Below are 25,172 nucleotides of genomic sequence, written 5' to 3'. Positions count from 1 at the left end.
ATTAAACTACATAGGACTTGAGAAACATTTTATTCTTACATTTACTTTTTCAGACTGAGTTGTCTCTTCTACCACTTAAGAGCTGAAAATCCATTACACAATCACTTTGAATTTTCTTCATCCAAGTTTGTTTGAGATGAATGTGGGCTGCTTTTTCTTTTGGGGGGGGGTGTGGTATAAGAGCAGTTGTTTCCCTGTAAATAATTATTATGACAAAATAGAGTGTGTAAAAGGAAAAGTAATGGCAGCCTGTAGGGTAAATGGAACAGAGATGTAAACAACATTCATTTAATAAATGTATTTTTAAAAGTAAAAATAAAAACCAAAAAAATTACATAATAAGTCTATTTGAAACACTTTAGAAATTACATAAATCATTGCTTATTTGATTTTATAGGTATGTGTATATGTGTTAGAAAACATGAAGAGAACAAAACTAACAAAAAGCATACATTTTTCCTTTAATTTCTTTAAGGATCTATTTTTAACAAAGATATGAAATTAGAATTTGTTTTTTTATTTTTACTTTTTTTATTTTACTTTTATTTTTACTACTCAAACATTGATGAGATTATTCCATGAAAACACAATTTTCTTCCTATTAAAAGAAAATTATAAACACTGAGATTCTTTAATGGTTGCAGTTTACAAGGTCAAGTTCTTATGCTAGGTAGAGGTCGTTCCTCTCTAACTGAAGGACAGTTTTTTAAATAAATTATTTTAATTTTTTCAACCAAATCATAAAACTTTAATTATTTTGCTTATAAAAGAATAGCAACAAAGCTTTTGTGCTTAATAATAAATCTGAGGGGAGCCAAGGGCCAGAATTAAGTAAATATTCTAATGACATTATATTTTATTTTTAATAGATTTAACAAAGTTCCCTTCTTGGAATTATAAGTACAGAGAAATTATAAATATGTTTAGATAATGAGAGCTAAAGGTAGTACTTTACCTACCAAAACAGTTTATAACTAATCATTCAACTGATACCATCTTTACCTTCTACTTTGGCTTTATTTATAGATGATAAGAAAACAAGTTTTATTTCTCCAACTCACAAACCATTTCAGTTTTTAGTAAATACAGAGAAAGACAGTATGCCTTCTAAAGTCTCAGATTAAAGTACTATTAAAATTTAGATCATCACTGAAATACTTGAAGACAAATGATTTCTAACAGTTTACTGATATTCCTGCTGAAAACTTCTATTAATATTTAATTATTTAATTCTTTAACTGGGTACATTCAAACCTGAAATTTCTCATCTAGTATTAATGTTAGTAAATTATGACTGCCATTCCCTGATGCTTCTTATCCAAGAATAAGTAAACCAAGTCTCTTTTATACCTTGTTAACAGTGTTTGAGATATTTGAATAGGGGCTATAAAATCTGCTAAGGTGCATCAGGGAATATTGATAGTGCAGTGGTTAAAAGCACAGACTCTGGACTTAGACTACCTGTATTAGAATCCTGGCGATACCACCTACTGGTTGTGTGGCCTTGGACTTAACCTCTCTGAGCCTCAAGTTTCCTTATCTGTAAAACAGGACTGATATTACTACTTACTTCAAAGGGCTGGGGGGAGGATTAAATGAAATAAATGTGTGATGTACTTAAATGTGACTGGCAAATAATGATGTCCATGGAAGTATTAGCTACTATTATGGTGACAGTGATCTTATCATATGAACTAGAAGAATTTTTTCCCAGAAAAATGATTACTATAACATGTGTACAATACCCTTATTTACAAGCACACGCATCCACTCACACAAAAGCTATCCAACTAAGAAGAAATGGCCTTTTCCAAATATTCCAGTTAATATTTTCTACTTACTCATCTTGACTATGTTTAAATTTTTAAATCATCTTAAATCATTATGCTGTTATAGGTGGCATTCATTGTGTTCAAATACACTGTATTTCAAATACAGTAATTAAGACAGTATGGTGCTGGTGAAAGAACAATAGATCAGAAAAGGCAAGCAGATCAATAAAACAGAATAGGGAGCCAAAAAATAGACTCATATAAATATAGTCAACTTATCTTTGACAAAGGAACAAAGGAAATACAAGAGAAAAAAAAATGTTTCACATAGTGTTTGAACCACTGGACACCCACTTGTAAAGAAATGAATCTAGATACAGACTTCATACCCTTCACAAAAAATAACTCAAAATGGATCACAGACCTAAATGGAAAATGATAAAACTCCTAGAATAGAGGAAAAAAATCTATATGACATTGGTTTTGGCAATGCTTTTTATTAAAAAATATGATAACAAAGGCACAGTTCATGAAAGAAATAGTTAATAGGATGGATTTCATTAAAATTAAAATTTTCTACTGAAAAAGACACTGATAGAAGGATGAAAAGACAAACCATAGACAGGAAGAAGGTATTTCAAAAGATATATCTAGTAAAGGATTGTTATCCAAAATACATAAATAACTCTCAAAACTCAACAATAAGAAAAGAAACAACTCAATTTAAAAGATTAGTTAACATTTTTCAGACCTTAACAAACACCTTAACACATATGTCATCAAAAAAGATATACAGATGGCAAATAAGCATATAAAAATGTGAAAGTCGCTCAGTTGTGTCTGACTCTTTGCAATCCCATGGACAGTCCATGGAATTCTCCAGGCCAGAATACTGGAGTGGGTAGCCTTTCCCTTCTCCAGGGGGACCTTCCCAACCCAAGGATCAAACCCAGGTCTCCCACATTGCAGGCAGATTCTTTACCAGCTGAGCCATAAGGGAAGCCCAAGAATACTGGAGTGGGTAGCCTATCCCTTCTCCAGTGGATCTTCCTGACTCAGGAATTAAACCGGGGTCTCCTGCATTGCAGGCGGACTCTTTACCTGAGCTATCAGGGAAGCCCTAAGCATATAAAGATGCTTCATAATGTACATCATCAGTTCAGTTCAGTCGCTCAGTCATGTCCAACTCTTTGTGACCCCATGAATTGCAGCACACCAGGCCTCCCTGTCCATCACCAACTCCCGGGGTTCACTCAGGCTCACGTCCATCGAGTCAGTGATGCCATCCAGCCATCTTATCCTCTGTTGTCCCCATTCTCCTCCTGCCCCCAGTCCCTCCCAGCATCAGAGTCTTTTCCAATGAGTCAACTCTTCACATGAGGTGGCCAAAGTATTGGAGTTTCAGTTTCAGCATCAGTTTCAGCTTCAGCATCAGTCCTTCCAATGAACACCAAAGGACTGATCTCCTTTAGGATGGACTGGTTGGATCTCCTTGCAGTCCAAGGGACTCTCAAGAGTCTTCTCCATCACCACAGTTCAAAAGCAACATCATCAGGGAAATGCAAATTAAAACAATAAAATACCATACACACCTATTAGAATGGCCAAAATTCAGAACTCTGGCAATACCAATGCTGGCATAGAATAGTTCCTCTCTTTCAGTGCCAGTAGGCATGTCTTCTACTTTGAAAGACGGTTTGGTGATTTCTTACAAAACTAAAATACATTTATTGTGTGATCTGGCAATCATGTTCCTTGGTATTCCTCCGAAGAGCTTAAAACCAATGTCCACACAAAAACCTGCACATGAATGTTTATAGCAGCTCTATTCATAATTGCCAAAACGTGGATGCAATGTCCTTCAGTAGGTAAATAAACTGTGGTAAAATTCCATTCAGACAATGGAACATTATTCAGCACTAAAAGAAATGATTTTCTCAAAATAAAATAAATTTAAAAATAAGAAAATTAAAAGAAATTATCCATCAAGCCATGTAAAAACATGGAGGAAACAAATGCATATTACTAAATGAAGAAGCCAGTCTGAAAAGGCTACATGCTATATATTATTTTCAAAAAGGTAAAACTATGAAGACAATAAAGAGATCAGCTGTTGCCAAGGGTTAGTGGGAAGGGAAGGATAAATAGGTGGGGTACAGAAGATTTTAAGGTGATGAAACTACTCAGTATGATACCGAATGGTAGGCACATGTCAATATATACATTTGTCCAAACTCACAGAATATACACCACCAAGAGTGAAACCTAATGTAAATTATGGACTCTGGGTGATAATACTTTATCAGTATAAATTCATCAGGCTACCCTGATAGCTCAGCTGGTAAAGAATCCACCTGTAATGCAGGAGACCCCGGTTCGATTCCTAGGTCAGGAAGACTGTCTGGAGAAGGGATAGGCTACCCACTCCAGTATTCTTGGGCTTCCCTGGTGGCTCAGTCAGTAAAGAATGCACCTGCAATGCAAGATTGAGACCTGGGTTTGATCCCTGGGTTGAGAAGATGCCCTGGAGGAGGGCATGGCAACCCACTCCAGTATTCATACCTAGAGAATCCCCATGGACAGAGGAGCCTGGCAAGCTATAGTCCATAGGGTCACAAAGAATTGGATACAACTAACTGACTAAGCACACACAGCATAAGTTCATCAGTTGTAAACATATGTTCCATCTAGTGGGAGATGTTGATAATGCAGGGGGGCGCTATGCATGTGTAGAGGCAGGAGGTATATGGGAAAATTCTGTATTTCTGTACCTTCCATTCAGTTGTGCTGTGAACCTAAAACTGACCTAAGAAAAGGAAGTTGTTATTTATAACAATTTAAAAATAACTGGATAAAAAGTTCAGTGTTTATTTTTTAAATATATATCTTTGATTTTAGAGTCAGATCTTTTCAGTCTTAATTTATGTTGCTGCTTCATATACTTCAATCATTCTATATTACTTGAAAGATGCCTTGAGAAAACTATTATCATTGAATTTTCAACTATTAGTGGACTAGCATAAAGGGACTACAAATGTCTAAAGAGTAAGTCAAATAATAAAGACCTTAAAAAAAAGAAAAGCAAAAATAAATAAAGACCTTCAAGTTGAAGTACAGCAGAAACCAACTAAAGTAATCAGAAACCACCTGTAAAGTAATCATCCTCCAATTAACAATTAAAAAAAAAAAAGAAAATAAAGACCTAAGGATTTCAATGCTTGGTTCCTACTCTCAGCTCTGCCATTTAATAGGTAATTTAGCAAGACATTTAATTTCTCTGAATTCCTGACAAAAGTTACTGTGAGAATCAGATAATATACACGAAAGCACTAAAATTTATACAATGACCTATATTTATCAATTGTTTTCATTATTTTAAGCTATACAAACTATTCTGCTACTACTTGGAGGTCTACTGACTAATCGTCTCTCTTCACTGAGGAAATTTTACTTAGTATAAAGCATTACAGTAACTACCAGAATCATCCCCAAAGAACTCAGGCATCCTCTAAGATCATGCCCCTTACCATGTTCCCTTTTCAGACCTTTATCTCTGAATTTTAGCCTCTTAATCAATGTTTTTTAAAAAAACTGTTCTATGTCTTCCCTTTAATAATAATTATATGTTTACAGTTTATCAAACACTACCATGTGCTTTCTCTTATGTAATCTATATACAGGCATACACATCTGATATTGAAACTAGTGGTAAGATTTCAAAGAGCTTTTTAATAGTTATCAATCTAATAGTGATTTAAGATATTTCTAACAACAGGTAAATAGACACTGTTCCAATATTAATATAAACAATATTATTGGGCTTCCCAGGTGGCATTAGTGATAAAAGAACCTGCCTGCCAATGCAGTAGACATTAGAAACTCAGGTTTGATCCTTGGGTTTGGAAGACGCCCTGGAGGAGGGCATGGCCACCTACTAAAGTATTCTTGCCTGAAGAATCCCATGGACAGAGGAGCCTGGCAGGCTACAGTCCATAGCATCACAAAGAGTCGAACACAACTGAAGCAACTTAGTAGGCACACGAGGAGTACTACTAGGCTGTGTCTGTTCTAATATTTGGCCCTCGTTTTAGATAATACCTAAATAATTACATATAATCAAACTACTGGCCATCTAATATATTTTACCTCTGCATTTTATACTTTCCTAAAATGCCTTCAAGCATTGAGGCATCATTATCATAGATTTCTTACAGCAAGCTGCTTGTGAGTTTGAAATTTGGATTCTATAATCTCATTCTTGTGGAATGAACATAAGTTATAATACCTAAAAATCTTGTCATGGTTATAAATGTAACTTTAGGAAAAAAATTAAAGTATTTTGAAAAGATTCATTTCTTACTACATCCCAGTTACAAAACAGAAAATTTAAACTAAAAGCAAGTATCTTTAAGACATTAAACAATCATCTACTTCAAATTGTTCTAGAAAGCCTGTTTTTTTTCCTTAACTCTAAATGTCCTTCTTTGGGTAATTACAGTAATTTGGACTCATATTTGGAATTAGATAGTCAACAGAAGTATTGGAGTGCCCATTTTATAGTATCTGATGGGTACTACACTTGTTTTCAAAGATGGATATGGGAATTCCCTAGTGCTCAGGTGGTTAAGAATCTGCCTGCCAATGCAGGTGACAGTTTTGATCCCTGGTCTGGGGAAGATTCCACATGCCCATGTGCTTATTAAGCCCATGTGCCCTAGAGCCTGTGCTTGGGAAAGAGAAGCTATTGCAGTGAGACACCCACACATGGAAACTAGATAGTAGTCCTTGCTCAATGAAACTAGAGAAAACCCAAGTTCAGCAATGGAGATCCAGTGCAACCAAAAATAAATTAATTTTTAAAAATCTAAGATTATAAAACAATAAATAAAAATTATACTAAAAATTTGGCACTAAGGTAGGTAGTAGCTTGACTAGAGGAAAAGCAGCAAGCCTGGGTATCATGCTTTAAAAGACATAATGCATTCAGAAGCTAATGGGCTGGTAAGGAATTCGTAATGACCTCTTCAATTGTTATTAAGAAGAGATGCATTCAGCTCTCATCATCTTTTCCATTTCCATTCCCCATGTACAAATCCGTACATATCTCAAGTCTACAGCTAGCAATCAAATTAAATAGTTTTGATACATAGACCATAAACAATTAAAAGCTAAATGGTGTGATGTAACTAAAACAGAAGTAAAGGGGCCCTTGAGGCATAGAAGAAAGAGCATCAGAGTTGGAATGAGAGAATTTGGTTCCAGTATTCTTAGTTGTGTTATTTAGTGTCTATACAAACTTCTGAAAAAATCAGGTATTATTCCCTTATTCTCCAAAATGAGTAACATCATCCACCTCACTAGACTGACATATAGAATGAGAAAATATGGAAAGGGCTTTTAAAAGGAAAACATTACACAAATATTAATTATATGCTCACTCTGGACAGAGTGGTGGGGATGAAAAAGAAAAAATGTTTCATTTTTCAGGGAAAAAAATGTGTTTCATAAAAATGTGAGCAGTATCTTGAAAGATTATTATAATTTAGAAAGAAAGGAAGGGGAAGGGTTTGTGATTTGGACCAAGAATTCAAAGCCCAGAAGAAAAAGCATAAAATTATTCATCAGATTAAATGATAAGATTTAGGAAGGCTCACTTTAAGAAGCTGACACAAAGTTGTTATGATCAGATTGTGAGAAAGTTTTAAATGTCAATTTTTTTACCTAATGACTGCTCCTTTATGACTGTCGTAATGACTGTTTCAAAAAGTGCTATTTCCATAGGTCTTTGAAGTAAACTTTGGGCTTCCCTTGTGGCTCAGCTGGTAAAGAATCCACCTGCAATGCGGGAGACCTGGGTTTGATCCCTGGAGAAAGGAAAGGCTACCCACTCCAGTATTCTGGCCTGGAGAATTCCATGGACTTCTCCATGGTACATGGGGTTGCAGAGTTGGACATGACTGAGCAACCTTCACTTTCACTTTGAAATAAACTATTTCAAACCTTGTTTCCTATCTTAAGTGTCAATTTACTTTGAAGCTAGTGAAATGACTTTTTTAGTTCTCTTAGTAAGTTAGTGAAATTATCTTAGTTCTCTTACTAAGGTAAAAAGTTTCATTAATATTTGTAAGCTTCCAAAAACACCAGGAAAAGATGTCAAACTAACATTAAAAGTTTGATAGGAACAAGAGACTTATCAATCATAATTCTCCTTGGACTACTGTCTATGCCACCTAAATTTCCCAGTATTTTAATCACTATAGTTATATTAGTAATCCCCAAGTTCTCAAATTTTGATTTTTCCAAGTTTTGATTCCATCATTGCTTTTTTACAATAGTTTTCCCAGCACAAAGCCCTATAATAGAATGTATCCATTCAAATTTACCACTTTAGCATTCTTTACCCAAAAAAAGACAATAAAATTTTAAAAAATTTAAGTATATACCCTTTAAAAAATAAATAAAATGGCTTTAATGTTTATTAAAAAAAAAAGTAGTGTTATCTGCAGACACTCAGGTATAAGAAATATTCCACACTTTTCAAGAAAGCATTTCCCTTTGGGAAATATAGAATTGATTTTATTCTGTGGTCATATTAAAATGTTTCCTAATAAAATAGCCCAATAATAACTTGCCCTTCTTTCCAACCCTCTTTTACAAGAAGTCACTGAAAAACTTACCACAGGGCTAGTGAATAGACAGCGGGCTAATCTCATACTTTCCTAATTTTTTAGCATTAAAGAGTTCTGGGACTTCCCTGGTGGTCTAGTGATTGGGACTATGCACTTTGACTGCAGGGAGCGTGGGTTCAATCCCTGGTTGAGGAACTGAGACCCACTTGCCACACAGTGCAGTCAAAAATTACAAAAAGAAGAATCAAAGTGTTCTGTACAGTATTTTTCAATACTGAATCAGAAAGTAAAAAAAGCTATAGAATTTCTTGGTCACTTTAAATGGGTCTTGTAAACCGGTATTTGATTATGTTGAAAGATCACATAATTTACAGCACTGCTGTCTAGCAGCGAGCTACAAATAAAGTGAGTTACAAATGAAAGCCACATATGTAATTAATAATTTTATAATCCACATTTTAATAAAAGAAATGTGAAATTTTAATATTTTAACTCAATAAATCTAAGATATACACTACAACATATAGTCAACATAAAAATTATCAATAAGATATTTTACAATTCTTTTTTGTTGTACTAAGTCTTCAGAATAATCCAGTGTGAATTTTACATTTATACAACATCTCAATTCAGCGAGCCACATTTCAGGTACTTTGCTTCACATGGCTAGTGGCTACTGTATTAGACAGTGTAGATCTGAGGTTTGTTCTAATTACCAGTGCTATGATCCAACTTTTCAGAAACCTTAACCTATGAACTTAAATATATCATATATACACATCTCTTACATGCACATTTGGGGAAAACAAAATCTGAACAGGTGAATACTAAAGAGAAGCTCATTTGGGGGAATTCCTCAGTGGTCCAGTGGTTAGGACTCTGCTTGGGGAACTAAAATTCCACAAGCCACACTGCATGGCCAAATAAAATTTAAAAATAAAAGTTTATTTTTACTTATAAAACAGTATCCCAGTGCTTCCAGTTGTATATTAATTGGCATAACACAGAGAAGATTATTATAGCCCTTGCCCAAGGAAACATGCATATTCATAAAACATTTTATATTTTTAAATAAGATAGGAGGGGAATTCCCTGGAATTCCAGTGGTTAGGAGTCTGAGCTTTTACTGCTAAGGGCCCAGGTTCATGGTTGGGAAAGTAGGATCCCACAAGCCACCCTGGCATGGCCCCCCCACAAAAAGATAAATATGTGAAGTGATGGATGTATCAATTAGAGGGGAGTAATAGTAATCCTTTCACAATGTATACATATATCAATTTTCACAATGTACACTTTAAATATCTTACAATATTGTCAATTATATCTCAATAAAGTTAAAAAGCAAAGCATCTCATTTTTCATCTACAAAAAAGGACTTTTTTGTGAGAATTTTTTCAAAGGAATACTTTACTTTTAGGATAAAGTAGTGGGAATTGTTCTGTTTACACATGCTCCCTCAGTATATGCTTTCACAATGTTAGAAGTAAAAGCAACACTGGGAAATGAGGAATTTATGAGATTTTTATTCTTTTCTAAAGTTTCTCCTCTCACAGGTAGCTAGGGAAGGCATCATAGTCACCTGGTAAACTTAATTGGCTGGTCAGAGAGGTAGTCTGTGGAAAAGTGAAACCAACAGCTCCTCAGGGTAAGACAAGCACTAGAAAAAAAAAAAGATGCAGCACAGAGGTAAGGCAGGAGAGGAGAGGATAAGCTGCTGCTCTGCCAAACTATTAGACTCTGGCAAGACTGCAATAAGCTTATTATTTGGCAAGTTTGTTTAGCTCTCCAACTGTTTATAACTCAATAAAATGATTTATTTTAAATTTAAAACAGTACCTAACCTTAACTACGAAATATCTTTATGTGCTGCATCTGTAAAGGCAGAAATAATTAAACCACTGCCACTGTGAAAACTAAAATATGATTCAAAGACTTCACTGAAACCTAGCAAATAGTACTAAAGACATGTATAAAATAAGCCAACCTATTCTATAGTATTCACCAACTGCTATAAAATTAGGCCGTTAATTGCCTAACTCCAAATACAATGAGCCCAAAGTACTGTAATTGCTTAAAGGAAGAAAAAGAAGTAGGATTTCAAGAATAATTTAATTTTAAATGGATTGGATTTAATGTTTGAGTTTTTAATATTTTAAAATACAGCCTTTTTATTTTCTAGGCTAAAGCAGCAAGTCAAGGCAACTGTTCAGTTCAGCTCAGTCACTCAGTCTTCTTGACTCTTTGCGACCCCATGGACTATAGCACGCCAGGCTTCCCTGTCCATCACCAACTCCCGGAGCCTACTCTGGCAACAGTTACTGAAATCAAAACAATTTTGGTCATGATCCCTCCCCTTACAAATATAAACATAAAATAGTACCTACTGTCTACTGCTGCTTTCCCCATACAGTAGCAGAGACTGTGGCCCATAAAACTTACTGTGTGGCCCTAAAGAGAAAATGTTTACCAACCCCTGCTTTATATAAATTATTCTTTGACTGGAGGCAGAGGGCAAGCTAAAACAGCAGTGAACACAATAAAAGCCTATTAAATCTAGCAAAATTTTTAAAATAACATACTTTTCACTATAAACACTTAGCTTATAAAATGTCAGCCTGGCGATGGTAAAATAAAACTTGTAAACTAAAATTCTCAACCTGGGCATGTTTGCTAAAGGGAACATATAAGAAAACTTAGGGTAGGGAGGTGAGATGTTTATCAGAAGAGGGACATGTATTTTAGAAGTTTCACAATACTTTAATAATCATACCTCTATATTGTCCAGCTTGATCTAACTCATCAATCCTAGCCATAAATGAAAAGTCAAATTTATGCTATCTCATTATTTACCATAGTTACATTCTATAAACCTGCATAACACTGAATTAGCAAATATTGAATCATTGCCCCTAAAGGAAATGCTACATTAAGTCAACTCATCAACACATAACCTTTTTTCATGTGTGTTCCTGTATAAAGACCGTTTATTACAAAACTGAACTCATGGTCAAATAGCACTTTAACTCCTACCTGAATGAAGCTTATTTTAACACATGTATTCCCTCCATAAGGCACATCACAGCTTTCTTGTGCTTAGTGGGAACATCAGCTAGCACTTCAGTACGACACTGAAATATCTCTTTAAACAGTAAAATTTTTTTTTAAAAAGCACAAAAATGCAAAAACACACTAAATACACTACAAAGACTTGTTCATGAGAGCTGAAATAAGGTTAAGGTCTTACTGGAAATCAGCTGTGAACAAAGACTCAATTTTTTTGCTGCTCTGCTCATGCACATGCACATGACCAGGAAAGCGCCCTGAGCACTAACTTCAGGGTTATAAATAAATTTTAGTGAGTGCTCAAACTGCAAGAATTGGTGGATAATGAAGGATCAACTGTGTAATGATGGACTACTACTGATAACTAAATTATGATCAGTTAAAAATTATTTTTAAGCAACAGCAAAATGAATACTACATAACCACCCAAAGTAATGTCTTTTATGTAATATTTCTTTAGTATGTATAAATCAAGTGATGTGTGTATGTGTGTGTATTTTCCTCTTCTCCACAGTCAGTTTAGTACTACTTTGAGATTCAATCTCTAATCGAGCAAATCAGACTCCCAACTTGGGTTAGGTTCCTCTGACCACAAGTTCCCACATTTTTCTCAGTATCTCTTTCACTTATCACAACTATGTAATCATCTGTTTGCCAAAACCCCACTCACTGGCTTATAGCCTCCTTAGAGTATTTGTTGTTTTTTTAAGAACAACTTCACTAGTATAAGGCCTTACTATATACTGCTGTTCAATTCACTTCTACTGAGCAAACAATTCAATGAAATGAGAAATCACAAGGACCTAAAGTATGAAGACTGTGATATAAAAAGACAAGTGGGTAAATCTGATAGAGGTAGAATACACACAATTTACCAACCAACTTTATATTGGGAATTTGGAAAGATTTTAGACTGCCCTGTTTTTCTCTTCTTCTTCTTTTTGGCCATGTGGCTTGCAGTATCCTCCCCAACCAGGGATTGAACCCAGGCACCATCTGTGAAAGCCCGGAATCATAACCATCAGGCCAAAGATGTGCAATGCTGGGCTACTAATGAACGTATAGAATATAGGAAGAGTAGATTTGAAGAAAAAGATAAGTTCCATTTAGTTGCCTATAACCCCTTCATCTATGCTACTTCTATACTTGGAAAATTTTATTGCCTGATAAAACTGGATTCCTAAGTACTAGCTGTGTTGGAATAATTTATTCCAACTATAATGTAAGATCATACAGAGCAATGTTTACTTTCTGACTCCCCAAAACCTGGCACAATATTTAATTGAATTTAATGTGGATGAAGATGTCCAGGAGACAGCTGGATATTCTAAACAGGCTTTTAGGAAAGAGGTCTTCGCTGGAGATAAAAATTTAGAAAAGATCATAACACAGGTGGTATTTTAAAAGATTAAAAGAATCACATTTGAGGGACTTCCCTGGTGGTCCTTGGTTAAGACTTCCCCATCCAATGTGTGGGGGGCGGGGGGGCAGGGTGCGGGTTCGATCCCTGGTCAGGGAGCTAAAATTCCATATGCTTCATGGCCAAAAAGCAAAACATAAACCCAAAGCAATACTGTAACAAATTCAATAAAGAGTTTAAAAATGGTCCACACCAAAAGAATCTTAAAAAAAAAAAAAGAATAACATTTGAAAGAATCAAACACAGAATGCTTTGGGATACCAGTATTTAGGGGACACATCAATAAAGAGGAGAAAATGAAAAACACTAAGAAGTCATACTCAGAGATCAACCAGGTGAGAGTAGTTATGGCAGACAGTGCTGATTATGAACCAAACAGCCATTCCTATCTTCTTCCTGGAAAACAGGTATCTAGCTTCCTCCAGAGCAATGAACCTTCGAGGAAGGTTGATGCCTCCCCCTGGCTCCTGGGGAATGACTAGTGGTTAGTCTAAGTCAATCATGTAATCACATTTCCTTTTGCCAGTGACTGGTGCACAGGTGGCCAATGAGATGCAAGGGAAATGCTCTGGGGGAGATTCTCTTCCCTATAAATAGATACCTACCCAAGAGAAAACCCAGCATTGCCTATCTGCTTTGGGATAATTAAAATATTGTACCTGCTATCTTACAACCCTGAAAGTAAACATCTGTGACACAGTGAGAATGCTAGAGTAAAAAGAAAGCAAGAGGCTGGGTTGCATCCCTGAACGAATATTGGAATCATCTATAACTGGCCTTATTGTTAAAAGAAAGTTACTTGGAGCTGAAAGCATTGTGATATCACTTGATATCACTGGTGTCCCAAAACCAAAAGAAGGACAGTGTTTCATGAAGGATAAAGAAAAGTCAACAAGGGTGACAGAAAAGTACTCACAAGAGTGAGAGCGATTTTGTTTTCAGTAGTTATAACTAATCATGGTAAGCACTCAGTCCTTAACTATGTGCAAGAATTATTCTAAAAACTTAATACATATGAACTGAACAGTAAGAGAGATATGAAATTGTAAATTTAAGCTTTTAAAGATAATCTGAGGGAAGAAGAGAGACTTGTAATAAAGTAGAGATAAGGAAGGTTTGGGGCTTCCAGGTGGCACAGAACCCGCCTGCCAATGCAGATATAAGAGACATGGGTTCAATCCCTGCCTTGGGAAGATATGCTGGAGAAGGGCATGGCAACCCACTCCAGTATTCTTGTCTGGAGAGTTCCTTGGATAGAGGAACCCAGCAGGCTGCAGTCCACTGGGTCACAAAAAGTCAGACACAACTGAAGCAACTTAGCAGCAACAGCACCAAATAAGTTAATTTTAAGATAGTAAAGAGAGGAAAAAAACAGGAAAATGAGAAATATAAAAATACACACAAATACGTAAGAAAAGAAATAATTGCCTAAGTAAAGTCTCAGAGGAGAGAGGAAGGTTTGAAATAGAGGAAACTGGAACAAACTCAGAAATAAAGGTCTGAGATTAAGAGAAAATAAATAAGGAAAAAAATTATAAATCTGAAGGCAAGAGGATTAGGACATCCACAACTAAGGAGCTAAGAATAAAAGTAGGGCATCTGATGCAGAATGATGGTTTGACACAGCAGTTATGGGAACTAGGAAGGAAACTAACCAGAAACATGTAAAGGATTACTAAGCCTCACTGAGGACCCAGCCAAAACCAGAAACCATAAGGTAAATCAACATTCATTTATTTCTTCATAAACATTTTAAGGATTTTCCATATGCCAAGGCACTTTCCTAGGTGTTGGGGATAAATTAAGAACAAAAATTCCTGCGTCATGTACTTTACATTCTAATGAAGGTATAATTTAAAATATTTTTTAAATACTATATGGAATATTAGATAACGGTAGGTACTAAGGAAAATAAAGTGGAAAAGGGAAATAAGGGAATTTAAATTTTAGATGAGGTGGCCATAAATGGCTTCACCAAGAAAATAACATTTGCACTCTGACCTAAAAGAAGGAAAGGGGAAAGCAATATAAATCTGGGGGTAGAACAAATATGGTAAAGGGAAATTTCAAGTACAAAAGCCTAGAAGTGAGGGAATGCCAGGAATCTTTGATGCTTGATTATTTAAGAATGGTGAGGCAGGGGATTTCCCTGGTGGGAACCCTGTGGAACCCTGTGGTCCAGTGGTTGAGAATCCATTGACCAGTGGGGAAGACAAGGGCTTGATCCCTGATCCGGGAAGATCCCACATGCCTCAGTGCAACTAAGCCTACGAGCCACAGCTACTGGGCCTGTGCACCTAGAGCGTGTGCTCTGCAACGAGAGAAGCCATCGCAATGAGAAGCCCGTACACCACAACTAGAGAGTAGCTCCCACTCACCACTAGAGAAAGTCTGCATGCAGCAATGAAGACCCAGCACAGCCAAAAATAAATAAATTAAAAACAATTAGGGGGTGGGAGTGGTGAAGGAGTTGGGAAATGGTCAGAGAAATAACAGATGCCTAGATGGTGTTGAGCCTTGCAGGTCACTAAAGACTTTGACTTGAATTGAGGGAAAGAAGCCATTGGAGAGTTTTATGCAGAAAAACAATAGGATTACTCTGGCTTCTAGAATGCAGAAGGACGGTAGGCAAGGATGGAAGACCAGTTAAGAATGTATTGCAATAACTGATTGCAAGTGATTTGGTCCATGATATAGTAGTGAAGGTCCTATTTTATTTATTTTAGAAGTAGAGTCAGGATTTTCTGGTGAATCAGATATGGAATGTAAGAGAAATCATAACGACTCCTAGGTTTTTCAGCTTCAGTAAATTAGAAGAACAGAATTGTTATTTACTAAAATAGTAAGATAGAAGAGCTAGATGAGGAAATTGGAGTTCAGTATAGGACATGTTAAGTTTAAGATGCCAGTTAAACATACAAATGGTAATGTCTAATAGGCAGCTGGATATGAGTTTGATATTCACAGGGCTTCCCTGGTGGCTCAGAGCTTAAAGCGTCTGCCTCCAATGCGGGAGACCTGGCTTCAATCCCTGGGTCGGGAAGATCCCCTGGAGAAAGAAATGGCAACCCACTCCAGTATTCTTGCCTGGAGAATCCCATGGATGGAGGAGCCTGGTAGGCTACAGTCCATGGGGTCGCAAAGAGTCGGACACGACTGAGCGACTTCACTTTCACTTTCATTGATATTCATAGAGGCAGTACGGAGGAAAGAAAAAAATCAGTAGAAATGAACTTTAAAATCGCAAGACTAAGGAGATTCTACTAGAGTGAATGTAGATAGCAAAAAAAAAAAAAAAAAAGGGTTCAAGTAGAGCCATAGATTTAAAAACATAGTATAGTACTAACAAAAACTATTACTAATAAGTTAGGGTCTCTCTCTTAGCCTCAGAAGATGCATCTCAATTATTCAAAGCTGAGTATGATACTTGCTAGAGTAAACCAGTGATTCCAATCTGATCGGCACAAGGTTAATCAGTCAGCATCTGGAAGGAGGTGGAGGTAGTAGAAAGGTCTCCTTGCTTTTATTATTTTAAAAAATTTTATTGGAATATAGTTACTGTACAATGTTGTATTAGTTTCTGCTGTTCAGCAAAGTGAATCAGCTATTTTGTTGTTGTTGTTCAGAAACCAAATCGTGTCCAACTCTTTGCTACCAGTGGATTGCCGCACGCCCGTCTTCCCTGTTCCCCACCATCTCCCAGAGTTGGAGAGCTATACATGTATGTATACATATATGTATATGTATACCCCTTTTTTGGATTTCCTTCCCATTTAGGTGACTACAGAGCACTGAGTAGAGTTCCCTGTGCTACACAGTAGGTTCTCATTATTTATCTACTTTATACATAGGATCAATAGTGTATGCATGTCAATCCCAATCTCCCAACTCATCCATCCCCTCTTCTCCCCCTTGGTATCCATGTTTGTTCTCTGTATCTGAGTCTCTACTTCTGCTTTGTGACTAAGATCATCCATACCAATTTTTTCAGTGGTTTCCTTGTTTTAAAGAGAAGAAACTTTTTTCCACTTTACAATCATGCCTGCATAACACTGGGAACTGTGACAACCATTATGCAATCATGAGGTGCACTAAGCCAAATGCTGTGGATGGCAGAGGGCAAAAATGAAAAAAATAAAAAATATATATATATGGATACCTCATATATTATTGAGCTGCTCAATCAACCAGCCCAAGAGTAACTCTGCATCTAAATTTTTTAGTTATTATTTAGTAAAGGTTTTCATTACTTACAGGCAATTGTATATGGTTACCATAATCTCATTTAATTTTCATAACAATCCTTAGAGCACAAAGAACAAAATGAGACTTGAAAAAGATTAAACATGGCCAGGTTAAATAACTTAACACATAGGTAACTAATGATGAATTGAAGCTTATCTAATTCCAAAATCTTTTTCAAGTGATTTAGAGTGGATTTTAAACAGTGGACATAACTGAAAGACAAAGGGCAATGGGAGTTGGGAATTCCTGGACTGCCAAATAAGACCAGGAGGTAACAGAGACTGAAAAAAAAGGGAAGTGTCAAAAGACAAGAAGAATGGAAAGAGTATGTTAGTAAAGAGTCTAAAATCATAAGACTTTTTAAGAGAATACTGGAATGGAAGGCTTTTATTGTTTGAGTGGTCTGGATGAAGATTAGATGTAGACTGTACTCATAGACTGTAGCTCTGAGTAGGAGGAAATTGCATTTTGAGTGGTCAAGGATTGAGTTATTAATATTTACTAGCATCTACTATGTGACGCATTATTTTCTGTACTTGGGATACAGTGATGACTAGACCCTGTGGAGCTCACATTATGGTATGAAACACTGACAACAAATAAACAACTAGAACTTTGGTGTGTACAGAGTTTTGGGCCCTAGAGTCAGAGGCACTCAGTGCTATCTGATTTTTTATGAAGTTCCCTGGCTTGCAACTGAGGCCTTTACTCAGAATTACAAACAGAACATTTTACTCAGGGTTACAAACAAAAAAACTTCTACCTCTGTTTCATTGACTATCTAAAGGCTTTGACTGTGTGGATCATAAGAAACTGTGGAAAGCTCTTAAAGAGATAGGAATACCAGACCATTTTACCTGTCTCCTCAGAAACCCGTATGTGGGTCAAGAAGCAACAGTTAGAACCCTATATGGAACACCTGACTCGTTCAGGATTGAGAAAGGCGTATGACAGGGCTGTCTGCTATCACCCTGTTAATTTAACCTATATGCTGAGCACATTAAGAGAAATGCTGGGCTGGATGAGTTTCAAGCGGGAATCAAGACAGGTGGGAAAAACAAGAACCTGACATGTGGATGATTCATGAAATCAGAAGACAACTGCTTCTTGACAGGAAAGCTATGACAAACCTAGACAGTGTGTTGAAAAGCAGAGACATCACTCTGCCGACAAAGGTCCATATAGTAAGGCTATGGTCTTCTCAGTGGTCACATATGGTTGTGAGAGCTGGACCATAAATAAAGGCGGCAGAGCACCAAAGAACTGATACCTTTGAACTGTGGTACTGGAGAAGATTCCTGAGAGTCCCTTGGACAGCATGATCAAACAGGTCAATCTTAACGGAAATTAACCCTGAATACTTATTGGAAAGACTGATGTTGAAGCTGAAGCTCCAGTATTTTGGTCACCTGATGCAAGAGCCAACTCATTGGATAAGTCCCTCATGATGGCAAAGACTGAGGGCAGAAGAAGAGAGTGTCAGAGGATGAAATGGCTGGATGGCATCACCGATGTAAGGAACATGAACTTCGGCAAATTTCAGGAGATGGGAGGGGCAGGGAGGCCTAGAGTGCTGCAGTCCATGGGATCGCAGAGTTGGACATGACTGCGCAACTGAACAACAACAACAAACAAAACACAAGAATTAAATGACAACCAGGATGACAAAGACTAGCAATTATGTAATTACTTAAAATAATTTTACATCCACTAGGAAATCAATACTTAAATAATGAATGATCTTATCTTCTCCCATCCTGACTCTGCAATACACTGCTTAATAAACTACAGTCTATTCTTTTCCATTCCTTCGAAGTTTTTTTTCTTTCTTTTTTTCTTTTGGCTGCGTCTCACTCCTATGGGATTTTAGTTCCCTGACCACAGATCTAACTCAGGCCCCCAGCAGTGAAGGCACCAAGTTCTAACCACTGCACAACCAGGGAATTCTCTTTTTCAGACTGATGTAAATAACTACCTACAAACAAATACAGAGTCCTTCCAAAGTGATTCACAGTTTCATTCAACATTCACTCACTAGAATAAGCTCCCTGAGGGTAAGGATATTGTCTATTTAGTTCACTACTGTATCTCTGACACCTAGAACAATGCCCAGCATTTTCACTAAACTGAATAAATGAATAGATTAATAAGTAGCCACTAGATGCCAGATGTTATATTCATCTCAAAAGTAAATAAGACATTTCCTGCCCTTAAAGAGTATACCATTTAAAGGTTCTAACTAAAATAAAATTTCTTGATCTTTACTTATATCAGAGTACAGTTTAAAAAGCAAGTTGTTAAGACTCAAAGTAGTATCTATCCTGGATAAAAGGAATTCACTGTAGACTTCATATGTTTTTAAATTTAGAAATAAACTACCCATTCTATCTTGAAAAGTTAGTATTTCTATCATTAGGTACTATATTATATAATGTTATAAAGAATATTATGGTTAAGTCACAGGAAAATAGTAATTTCAGATACTTTTGAAATTTGTATTCCTCATTTTCCTTCTCCAGTCTTCTTTAAAGTACATTTTTTAAAAAATGAAGTGAGAATATCAGTTAATATGAAGCAACATAAAAGAACAAACAGAATCAGAAGGCAAATTCCAAAGAGATCACTGCTATAAATAGAGATGTGGAAATGTCAGGACAGAGAAGCAAAGTTCCACTAAAAACAACAACATAATTGTATGCCAAATGAGTTTTATATCTCACACCCACACATCTTCAGTTAAGGACTTCACTGGCAAAGATTCTCCATCTTCTAATTATCTTAAAAAGTAAATGTGAGTAAAGGCAGATGTCCTAATTTTAAAAACCAAGATGTTTTTGGTTCTGCACAGATTCTTCTTTCCATTGTACCTAAAAAGCAGAAAACTTCTATCTGAAACTTAACCCAATCACTGCTGCTTCAAATGAGAAGTTATTTCGTGAAATAAGAAACACTGGACTAGGAATCTAGTCTTGCAATTAATTCTGTCACTTTGTACACAGCACTCAAGTAGTCTGAGTCACAATTTCCTCCACAATAAAATGAAAGAAATGGCCTAGATGATCCTCAACATCTTTCTAAGTTCTTAGAAAAAATTTAAGTGAAGATGCTGCTCAGCACTATTTAGCCTCAAGGGGCCCCAACATTCAGAATCATATTCAACAATTTGCTTTTAGCTCTAGCTTGGCAGGAAAATGATAAAAATAACTATTACACATAAAACTCAATTCAATAAGTATTTAGGCTTCTACCAGCAGAAAAGTGTAAGCCAGATGGGGCAAGCCAAAAAATAAGAGGCAGTCCTTGACCACAGCCCTCTCTTACACAGAGGGGAAACTAGATAGGATAAGATCTCTGAATTCAGAACATTTACTACAGTCACACTCCAGTGTTCTTGCCTGGAGAATCCCAGGGACAGGGGAGCCTGGACGCCTGCCGTCTATGGGGTCGCACAGAGTTGGACACAACTGAAGTGACTTAGCAGCAGCAGCAGCAGCAGCAGCAGCAGCAGCAGCAGCAGCAGCAGCTGGGGAAACAAATTTTAATTCAGCCTCCTCATGTAAATACTTATTAAATACTTTTTTGTATAAAAGTCAGTTTTCAAACTATGATAAACGTAAGAATCTAAGATGCTTTTTTTTTTGGCCATGCCCCGTGGCTTGTGGGATCTTAGTTCCCTAATCAGATATTGAACAGGCCTCTGGCAGTGACAATATCAAGTCCTAACCACTGGACTGTCAGAGAATTTCCTTAAGATGCTTACTTTTTAAAATGTGTATTTCCCAAAAATATAATTCACTAGGTCCAGGTGAGGCTCAGGTATCCACATTTTTCAAAAAGCTGATAGGGTTTAGAAACAGAAAATGTTTCTAGAGCTTGAATTCTTAAGATTATATGCCTGTAACGACCAGAGGGCAAATTGCAAGGCATTAAGAACAAGCAAAAGTCTGATGGAGCCCATAGACTTTATATTTCAGTGGTTCTCTAGTGTGGGCTGCACTTTAAAAATCAACATTTTTACAGTTTTTACAGATACAGATATAGACCAGTTAAATCAGAGTCTCTGGGAGTGGTAGTTGGGGCTCAGGCCTAACATTTAAAAAAAAAATCTCCTGTAATCAATTGCAGACAACCACTGAATTAAGGACAAGATCATTGGAATTGGTCCTGAAGAGTCTTACAGTCTAGTTAGTGATGTGTACTACAAACACATAACCCCCTTGAACAATATATTTGAAAAATAACACAGCATCATCAAATATACAGGTATATACATATACACACACACACACACCATAAAGCACTATGTTCTTTAGTAAGGTATATTACTAATACACCAATGCAATCAACAATACAGAAAAACAAACTTCTATAACATACAACACATTGGTTCTTTAAATTCTGTAAGTAATCTAAATATTTTTATTACCTTACATAAAGAGTTGCCTTTCCATGAAGAATTTTAGCCTATATCTTGATAAAAACTAACACAAATATTTAAAAATCCAAGTAAGAAATAACTTGTGACTCATACCCTAGAAATTATAGAGAGATATGTTTCATTACTTGACTTTTTTGTAATTCTTCTTTTTTTTCCAAGTCAGGCTGCCTAAGCCCTAACATTTATTAACATGTGATCTTGGGCAAGTTAGTTAACTCATCTATACCCCAGTAAAATGGAGATATTAATAGCACCTACCTCATAAAGCCATTGTACGGATAAATGAATTAAACATATGTAAAGCACTTAGAGGTGCCTTCCCAGGTAGCTCAGCAGTGAAAAATCTGCCTGCAATGCAGGAGACACAGCAGACGTGGGTTTGATCCCTAGATTGGGAAGGTCCCCTGGAGGAGGGCACGGCAACCCACTCCAGTATTCTTGCCTGGAGAATCCCATGGAATGAGGAGCCTGGTGGACTACTGTCCACAGGGTCACAAACAGTGGGGCATGACTGAAGTGACTGACCATGCACCCATGCAAAGCACTTAGAAGAGTGCCCAGTATACAGCACTTTAGAGTGTGTTCTGCAGTAAAGATACAGGAAAAGACATAGCCCTTAATATCATAAACCTTACAATATAGTGAAATTCTAAGTAAATAATAAATGATATTACCATGACATGGTATATGAGAACAAATAGGAATCCTTAAATTTTAAGAGTTTTATACAGGTTTTTTGGAAAAATGTAAAATTTTCAACAGACAACAGGAAATAAGAGGTGAGGAAGTCTTCCTGACAAAGAGAAAGATATGGGTAAAGGCCCAGGGGCTCTGCAGTTAAGAATAGGTGGGAATGACAGGGATGGTAAAAGGCTGGATTTATGGCAAATTAATGGTCATCAGCAAAATCCTAGAGGATCTGTCAATCCGCTAACAGCCTTTCAATCAAGACACTATTAAATCTGACATACAAATCAGAGAAGAAATTTCTAATAACTGAGGGTGAGATGATACTTCTGAAAAAGAAAACAAAAATCACTGTGTAAAAACATATGACTTTAAAAAAAAATTTTTTTTTACTTTTCAAAAACAGATTAAACTGTTCTCTTTTTAGTATGCTGGTAAAAGGAAGAAGTTATGTGACTTACCAAAGGGCACATGGGTTGGACTTGAGTCTAGATAGATCCTCTGGGACCAAGTCCAGAGTTCTTTTCACTACATGAAGCTGCCTCCAATTTCAGACACTAGTCAAAATGTGGTTCTCCTCAAAGTTCCCAAGTTACCTTTGTGTTAACAACCTTGTCCTTTAAAATAAAAGTATTTCCTGCTTCCATTCACACAGTCTGAAACAGTATCCTACAAACTCAATCAGAAAGGATACACAAGTCATTAAAACCAATATTCAAACACCCTGAAACAACATTAACCATCAGATACCTTAAAATAACACTGTGGACCACTTACTTCAGTTTGAATTGGCCACTTTCTTCCTCATATCTAACCTGGATCTGTTGTGATTGTGCACTGAGAAAGCACAGGCCTGGTTCAAATGACACAGAGAGTACAGGATGAAGTTATCAGATCCTTTTGGCTAAGAGCTTTTCGGATATAGGTGATGGATAATAAAAGTGAGGTGAGAAATCTAAAATTTTGCCACTCAAACACCTATCCAAAAAGCCATAAAAGGACTGTTTTTCTTCAGGAGCTATAAAAATCTGTTACTATTTCACACAGATTTACCAAATTCAATAGTGGAAAAACTTTTATAAGCTTAAAAACACTGAATTTGTTTCATTCTAAGCACAAAATATGAAATATTAATTTCTATGTTAAGACAGTGACTATAAAATATAATTCAGCTGAACAATTAGACAATCTCTTAAAGCACAATAAACAAGTTTTAGATTATTAGCTCTTATACACCCATTTTAAAGATGATTTACATTAGGCAAAGGAAAATGAACTTACTAAAGAAAAGTCTTATTTCATCAATTATAGTGAAATTATCTAGAGTTATAAGCAAAGTACAAATGAGTCCAAAGACTGAACAGATCCAGAACTAATTCACATATAACCAAATCAAAAGTCATTGGTTATAGTTTTCCACAAGTCAGTTGTATTTCAGGATCCTGGCTTTTACAAAAACTAAGATTTGAACATAGATGTTTAATCCAAAAAGTGTATAGAAGTTGCATACCATGGATCATCCTTTCCTAATTATGAAATGTGCTGATGTGTGTTCAGTGGCTTAAGGTCACCCAGGTAGTTAGTGATGAATGTAAGATTTAAACTCAGATGCATGCTAAATCACTTCAGTAGTATCTGACTCTTTGCAACCTCATGGACTCCATGCTGCCAGGCTCCTCTGTCCATGGGATTTTCCAGGCAAGTACACTGGAGTGGGCTGACATTTCCTACTCCAGGGGATCTTCCCGACTAAGGAACAGAACCCACGTCTCCTGTGTCCTCTGCACTGGCAGGCGGATTCTTTAACCACTGTGCCACCTGGGAAGCCCCAATTATGAAATACCAGAAGACAAATTCTACATTTAATAATGCCAATTTCCATTTGATAGTATTTCCTGGTTTCTGAAGAGCTCACAGAGATATCTCATTTGAGGATACCAACACAGATTATGATCCTTATGTAGATGAGAAATCTAAGATACAGAGGCTAAGTTCACTTGACCAAGATCACAGAGTCAACTAAAATGTGGAAGTGGATTTTTTTCAATATTCATTCATTCAACAAATATGTAAGCCTACATGTTAGGGACTAGTCAATGGTAGAGACAGACAAGGTCTTTACTACCCAGGAGTTAACATTCTAATAGAAGAGAAACAATAAACAAGTGAACACCTACAACATCATACAATTTTCAATCAATTCTATAAAGAGAACATGGTAATTGGAGAGCAACTGCAAAATGGCACAACCAGAGGTCAGAGATGGTCTAAGATGACATCTAAGCTGAGACCCAAATGACAAGGAGAATTCATCCATGTGAAGGTCCCTAAGAACATCTGAATCATCTGAAAGGTAAACGCAAATATAAAACCCTAGAGGCAGGAACGATCTTGGGCAGCCAGGTGGCTCAAGTGTTTCCTGATAGTAGCCTGATTATATGGAGCCCATAGGCCATTCCAGGGGATAGGATTTAAACATAGGTGAGACTATATGACTGATGTTTTAAATAAAGCTTTTAAGCTCCTATATGAAGAAACAATTATAATACAATCAGGTAGAGGCAACTTTGAGCTTCAAAAGTATTGTTAATGGTCTGTTTCTTGGAGACCCTTCTTGGAAAGAGGATGTACGGGTGCTTGTTACTTTTGAGAACTTATGTATATAACTACACAAGCTGGAATCAAGATTGCCGGGAGAAATATCAATAACCTCAGATATGCAGATGACACCACCCTTATGGCAGAAAGTGAAGAGGAACTAAGAAGCCTCTTGATGAAAGTGAAAGAAGAGAGCGAAAAAGTTGGCCTAAAGCTCAACATTCAGAAAACGAAGATCATGGCATCCGGTCCCATCACTTCATGGCAAATAGATGGGTAAACAGTAGAAACAGGGTCAGACTTTTTTGGGGGGGCTCCAG

At 36.4% G+C, this 25,172-nt stretch overlaps 1 long non-coding RNA gene across 2 annotated transcripts; it reads right to left on the bottom strand.

Annotated features, from left to right (window-relative positions):
• LOC108635570 lies at positions 1-23,907 on the bottom strand. 2 transcript variants are annotated; one of them, XR_001917823.1, is made up of 3 exons: positions 23,032-23,907; positions 22,716-22,930; positions 1-194 (listed from the first exon to the last, which is right to left on the bottom strand). It is a non-coding gene; the product is annotated as an uncharacterized LOC108635570 (long non-coding RNA). The 2 variants fall into 2 exon arrangements; XR_001917824.1 differs by lacking the exon at positions 1-194 and adding an exon at positions 20,606-20,652.

This window comes from Capra hircus, chromosome 3, assembly GCF_001704415.2.
Source record: "Capra hircus breed San Clemente chromosome 3, ASM170441v1, whole genome shotgun sequence".
Lineage (NCBI taxonomy): Eukaryota > Metazoa > Chordata > Mammalia > Artiodactyla > Bovidae > Capra > Capra hircus.
This window is presented reverse-complemented; position numbering and strand designations above follow the sequence as displayed.